Source organism: Hippopotamus amphibius, chromosome 6 (assembly GCF_030028045.1).
Source record: "Hippopotamus amphibius kiboko isolate mHipAmp2 chromosome 6, mHipAmp2.hap2, whole genome shotgun sequence".
NCBI lineage: Eukaryota > Metazoa > Chordata > Mammalia > Artiodactyla > Hippopotamidae > Hippopotamus > Hippopotamus amphibius.
Genome location: NC_080191.1, coordinates 88,791,963 through 88,798,941, shown reverse-complemented (window position 1 = coordinate 88,798,941; position 6,979 = coordinate 88,791,963). Strand labels below are relative to the sequence as shown.

At 49.4% G+C, this 6,979-nt stretch overlaps 1 pseudogene; it reads left to right on the top strand.

The window, feature by feature from the left end:
* Nucleotides 1–4,986: 4,986 nt before the first annotated feature.
* LOC130854928 (epithelial splicing regulatory protein 1-like) lies at nt 4,987–6,306 on the top strand (annotated as a pseudogene).
* Nucleotides 6,307–6,979: the final 673 nt, after the last annotated feature.

Genomic DNA, 6,979 nt, shown 5'->3' with positions numbered 1-6,979 from the left:
CATAACAGATGGCCAAGAGGCACATGAAAATCTGCTCAACATCACTAATTATTAGAGAAATGCAAATCAAAACAACAATGAGGTATCACCTCACACCGCTCAGAATGGGCATCATCAGAAAATCTACAAACAGTAAATGCTGGAGAGGGTGTGGAGAAAAGGGAACACTCTTGCACTGTTGGTGGGGATGTAAATTGATACAGCCACTATGGAGTACAGTATGGAGGTTCCTTGCAAAACTAAAAATAGAGTTACCATATGACCCAGCAATCCCACTGCTGGGCATATACCCAGAGAACACCATAATTCAGAAAGACACATGCACTCCAATGTTGATTGCAGCGTTATTTACAATAGCCAGGACATGGAAGCAACCTAAATGTCCATCAACAGATGGATGGATAAAAAAGATGTGGTTCATATATACAATGAAATATTACTCAGTTGTAAAAAGCAAGGAAACTGGGACATTTCTAGAGACATGGATGGACTTGGAGAGTGTCGTACAGAGTGAAGTGAGTCAGAAAGAGAAAAACAAATACCATATATTAACACATGTATGTGGACTATAGAAAAATGGTACAAATCAACTGGTTTGCAAGGCAGAAATAGAGACACAGATGTAGAGAACAAACATATGGACACCAAGTGGGGAAAGCAGGGAGGGTTGGGGTGGAATGAATTGGGAGATTGGGATACCAAATTGTACACTCTAAATATATGCAGTTTATTGTATGTTAGCTGTATCTCAATAAAAGCTCTAAAAAAATAAAAATAAATAAATAAATAAATTTGGAGTGATTTGTTTCAAAGAAATGCATAACCATAACTTCTAGTTTCCAGTCTGTGATGCCAGCACCATGAGATGGTCAAAATCTCTGCCATTTCTTTATTTCCCTATAAAGCCTGTTTGTCAGGGACAGTAGAAACACAACTTGTGCCGAAATATGGCAAATTCCCAGAGGACATAAAATACAGGCAATCATTAGATCATTTCAAAGAGCTTTTCTTTCTTTGGAATTTTAGTGCATCTAGTCCTTGTTGCTTCCTTTCATTTCTTATGTCTTTAAAAATACCTTTTTTTTTTTCAATGTATTCTTTTATTTTCTATTTACTGCAATAAGAATCTTGCCCTGCCAAGAAATAATCCATCCTGCTCCCACCCTGTTTAAAGGTAAATACCCTCTTTGCTCCCTACACCCATTTCAAGCTTAATTTTTCCATTACCTCTGTCACTATCTAGGACAACACACACACACACAACTTTCTTGTTGTTTTTAATAATACCCAGAATACAGATAAATAAGAATCTAGGATTTTCTGACTCCAAAATAAAGTTATAGACATTCCATTTCTTGTTTCTGATGATGGATATTTTATGCTTTTTCTAAAAAAAAAAAAAAAATCACCGTTTCAGATTATTATGGCACAAGGTAGCAAAGACCAAAAGCAAATCAGAAGTCTTAGGAAAAGCTACTCCATTTCCCAATGGCCCAGACTGGACAACACTCCCCAACCACCACAGTGCCTCCCAGGTAGAGGAACTGATAAAAGCCAGTTAAGGCTCACTCTTGGATTTGGCGCCAGGACAATCACTAAGAATTTGAGGGTTGTGTTAGGGTCGGAGAGGAAATATCCAGTTTCCAGCCTTAATACCAAATGATATAATATAACTTATGTCATTTCTGCTGAAAAAAAATAATGGACAATTACCTGGAGGCCCAGAAAATATATTATCTAGCTAACCAACTATATAAATTAAATGGGGCACAAATTAAACACCATAAACCAAAGAATCTGTTAGGGTAACGCCACCTACTAGAAATGTGCTGCCAGGCCACAGGATCTAGAGGTTCCAGAACATACACCACCATGTCGCTCAGCTTTCATTTCGTATGTTTCTATTTATTCTAAAATGATTCTGAGAAGAAGCCTAATGTCCCCATTTAGTGTTGTAAACCTGAAAGCCAGGCCCCATATCCAACTTTTCCTGGTTTTACCCAAAATATTCATATATTGCCTAGTAAAAGAACAACAGCAAAACCAAAACAAAAGCAAAAGCAAATGTCCATGGCATGCCTTCCCCTTTTCTGTGCAATGTTAGTCAGACACTTCTACTTGCCCACATGCAGTACAGTACAGTGCAGTGTTTCTCAAGTACATCTATTGCATTAGATTTCAAATGCAGTTGTGTTGCAGACCTGAATGACCATGGCCACACTATATCTAGTGCTGCTGTAATAAATCACCACAAACATGATGGTTTAAAACAACTAAACCTTGTAAATTTCCAGTTCTATATGTCAGAAATGTGACATGGGTCTCACTGAGTTAAAATCAAGGTGTTGGCAGGGCTGCACTCCTTTCTGGAGGTTCTAGAGGACAACTTTTTGACTTTTTTCCTGTGATATCACATTTTCCATGGTGTCACAAATTTTCTCTTTTTCTAAGATTGAGCGCAGTTTAACAATCCAAGATAATTTCCCCATAACCTCAGTTTTACTTTCAAAGTTCCTCTGGTCATGCAGGGTAACATTCACAGAATACATGGACATTGGGGACATGGGGGAGAGGGTTTTTTTTTTTTTTTTTTTTTTTTGAGAGCACTTGGTTTATTTCTGACAGGTGAATCTCAGGACAGTTCTGGGTGGAGGAGGTGGGTGTCTGCATCGGTGTTGGAACTTCGCTTTGCCGATGGGGAAAGCCTCACCCTACACCAACACCATGTGTCACTGCCCAGCACCCTGATGTCCAGCGGGTCGTGTGTCTCTTGGACCACAGCACTGCCGCAGAATCAAAGGCAGGATCAGTGTAACCTGGAGGTCATGGTCCCACTGCTGTTTAACGGCCAGCAGAGCATCCAGGATGGGCCACCTACCCTCTTCCTTGTGCTGGCCTAGGCCACTGCTGACTAGCTGAGCGGCGCTGGACCTGTGGGCAGGTAGGCCGGCCGAGGTGGACAGGGAGGGTTCAGGGTTGTCGGCTGACCTGGACGGGGCTGGAACCGCCGTCTTGGGGACTAAAGACCCTCTGGACAGGGGCCCCCGGCTGCCCTTGGCACAGGGCTCCCTTTGGACGCTGAGTTGGCCGAGTTTGGGCAGCATCACCGGGGTGGCTTTGAAGGAGGTGATGTCAGCATTGGGGTGAGCCAGGGATCCTGCTGAGGAGCTCTGTCCAGCTGGGCCTCCTCAGGGTGCAGCATCTCGGGCGGGGTCCACCATGCAAATGCGGAGCGGGGTGGACATTGAGAGGAGGAACTTGAGAGGGTCAGGCTGCAGGACGCCGTGATAGACGCCCCACGCCCCCGGAGTTTGAGTCCGCGGTGTGGGGGATCCTGCGGGCAAGAGGTCCGAGTCAAACAAGATGTGCAGGGACTCGCCAAACGATGGGGCGGCGTCTCCTCAGCCGCTGGAGCTCCCGCCCGCCCTGGGGCATGCCTGTGGGACCTGGCACTCCTATGCATGGCGCTGCTGGCGACGCGGGGACCGGTTCTACGGCCTTGTGGCGCTCAGACTCGTGGGGCGACATCAGGCACGGGTCCCCATTCAGCGGGAGCTTAGCCCCTCCTCGATGGGGAAGTGGGACAAGGCCTCCTCCATCCGGTGGAGCGCGAGGAGCCGACCCAGCGGGCAGCAAGGCCACTGCGGGAGAGGCCACTGCGGGAGAGGCCACTGCGGGAGAGCCCCCCGGCCCAGCTCGCCGCCCCGCCCCGGGTTCAGCAGCAGCACCTGGGAATGCGGGCAGGCGAGAGCCCGCCGGCCGGGGCTGCAGGTGGCCAACAGCAGCTCAGCGTTTCCTCCTCCAGGCTGGGGCTATGCTTTCCGCCCGGCTCAGCGGTGGGCCGGGCTGCTTTGGAGTGTGGGCGTGGCCGCTATCCGCGGGCCGGGGGACTGTGGTGCCCAGTGGTGCGGACCCATCTCTGCGGGGCCGTTCTCAGTCCGCGGACCCTGGGGCCGCCTGGACACCAGCCTTCTTGCCGCTGACCACCCTGGAGGCCGTCCGGGGCACCTCCTGGGGCTGGGTCCGAGGCGGGCCCGGCTTTATCTCCCCGGCGGACCTGACTTCTTTACCAGCCTGCGAAGGGCCTGGACCCAAGGCGGTTCCTTCCGGGCCACCCCGGGGCGCTGGGGCGCTGGCCGGGGTGGGGGGGGGGGGAGCCAGCGTCCGGCCTCTCTCCTGGAGTTGTCCCGGGAGCTCAGGCTTTCTTGGATCTCAGCTCCTCGGGGCCTCCCCAGGTCCTGGGGGGTCAGCACAGCATCCCAGGACAATCCTAAATGCTGTGGGAGGACCAGGTGCGGGTACCCACGGGCCCAAGCACGTCCACTGGAAGAGCTCGGAGGGGTCCCCAGACAGCCGCTCAGGGTCAGGGGGGTGAAGCTCATAGCAGCCGGGAGGCTCAGGGTCAGTTCCGGCTGGTTCTGACTCGGCACCAGTCACAAGGAACACTTCACCCAGGTTAGAGGACGAGGCTTGTCTTCCCTGGAGCCCCCGCCTGCCGCCCGTCGCAAGACTGTGACTGTTGAGGCTGCTGAGGCTGTGAGCGCCCACCGTGGGGGTCACCAGCAAAACGACCACCCAGTCTAGGTGCCTCACCGGCTTCCAGAAGCTCCTTGACCAGCACGGTACAGCGGTTGACTGCGAAGAAGGCAGCGTCACCCAGGCCGCTGGGAAGATGTAGACTCAAGGCCTGGGAGACTGAGAAAACCCTTTGAGGTCGGGGCTCCAGTAGCTTGGAGGGGTCGCTGACCCAGCGGCTGGCCACCTGCTCCGAGAGAACTGGGGAGGCCCTCAGAGCCAGCATGCACGCCTCCTGTCCGGGGTGTGGTCATCGGTCAGGTGTGCACTCGGGTGGTTGCTTACCGCTTTTTATACCAGGGGCTGCGTGGAGGGGAAGAAGGGTGGGCGCTCTTGCTTTTTCTATCCAAAGACGTTTTTAGCACAAGTTCTCCTTCTCTCACTTCCTCCCCACCTCACCGCCTCTTTACGATGCCACTTCTCTCCCCACCGATTGTCATCACAGCATGGCCGGATTACTCTGTGGAGCTTTTGCATTCACTGTTGGGGCCACTGGGGCCCAACTGGGCTCCGATGAGAAGGAGCTGATCCTGCTCTTATGGAAAGCCGTGTGTCTGGCCAACAAGCATTTGGGACAGTTGTACCAGGTAATGGTTAGACAAGTTCAGTTGGAACTGACCGAGAATTAATTGTGTAAAAGAAACTAAGATGGATGCTAAAAGCCTCTCCTCTGTGCCAAGGCTGGACCAAGGCCTGCAATAGTTTAACCAGTGGGCAATAAACTGAACACTGCGATAGGAACCTCCTTCTCTCTTTGTACTGATGGGCAGCTTCATGTCAGGCAAACCCTGCATCATGAAGCTTCCAAGAAGCATGGATTATTGCCTGAATGCTTCTATTCCTTTTCTAATTTCTGTAAAGAATTCAAGAAGTGTTGCCTTGATTCAAATGATATTGATCAACTGGAAGTTGCAGCAATGACAGAGTGTTGAAATTTTCGGAAGAATAGTTCAGCCTCCTCATATGGAGCCTCTCAAGTTAAAGGCATAGGGAATATAATTTAGGCAATGATTTCAGAGGCTTATAATCACAGGTTTTCAGATCCAGAGAGAGTAACTCACAAATTCAAAAGTGGCACTTGCAGCAAGATTATTGATAACAAGACTATAGTCAGGGCTTGGGGTTTATCTCAGCAGCCTTCATTTCAAGATATTTCAGGATTCTTCAAAGGACTGAATATTTCCAAGGGAGGTGCAGTGCTTTGTCTCAAAGCCCAGGGTCAAAGCAGTAGAGAAGCTCTGCTTAGGTGTGTGAGTGAGGAGCACAGAGACCTAGCGTTACACAGGCACAAACATCACATGGGGGCCATGTGTATTGAGGTTTACAAAGCAAACAGGTGAAGATTTTATTAAAATTGTTGCTGGCACATCCAAAGAGGTAACCCAATTTCTTTTGCAGGGAAAATCAAGTCATTGCCTGCATGTGGAGGCCCCCTTTCATGGCCACAGCTGAGGAAATGGCCTTCTTTGGACAGCATTGCCCCATCACTGGGGAGAAGGAAAGCCTCCTCTTCGTTACCCACCCAGATGGCAGGTCAGCAGGGGATGCTTGTGTCTTCTTTGCTGTGCGCAGAATGCATTGAGGAAGCATACGGACTTGTCGGGGAAAGGATACATTGAGCTTCTTAGGAGCACAGCAGCCGATGGTCAGGAGGTGGGGTTGGGCTGCCACCCTCCTGGCATGTGGATGTGTTCACCAACCTCAAAGTTCTCTGAACCCTGTACTTATTGAGGCTTCATCACAGAGGCATGACAGGTTATTATCTCCATTTACAGCCCCTCTCCTCTCTCTGGGGAATGAGAGATGGGGCTGAAAGTCCCAAACTTCTACTTATGGCTTGGTCTTTCTGGTGACCATCTCGCATCCAGGAACCCAGGAAGAGTCGCCTCATTAGAACAAAAGACACTCCAGGAAATTCCAAGGGATTTAGGAGTTAGCTGTCAGATGCTTCTGTCACTCAGAAAATTTCAAAGGTCTCAGGAGCTCTGTGTCAGCAACTGAGATCAAGGACTAAAAGTTAGAACAAAAGATTCTCCTATCACCCCTCTTTACAACCGGTTTAGGAGCATCAGGAACTGTGTCAAGACACCAATACATATATTCCTTGTAACCAGTCTGTTTTTGTCCCCTTACACCTAACCTTCACTCCCTCCCTCCCTTACAATGTGGTTTATCTGGCTGAACCAAAATCCTAGGCCATTGAGGTTTTCTTAGATGAAGTCATAGCTGTGATGCTAAGAGGTCATCTGTGTTAGTTTTGAATTGCTGCTTAACAAACTCCATCAACTTGGTGGCTTAAAGAACATCCGTTTATTAGTTTATAGTTCTGTAGGTCAGAAGCTGAGTGGGCTTGACAGTGTTCGCGGTGCAGGGTCTCATGAGGTTAGAATGAAGTGTTGGCCAG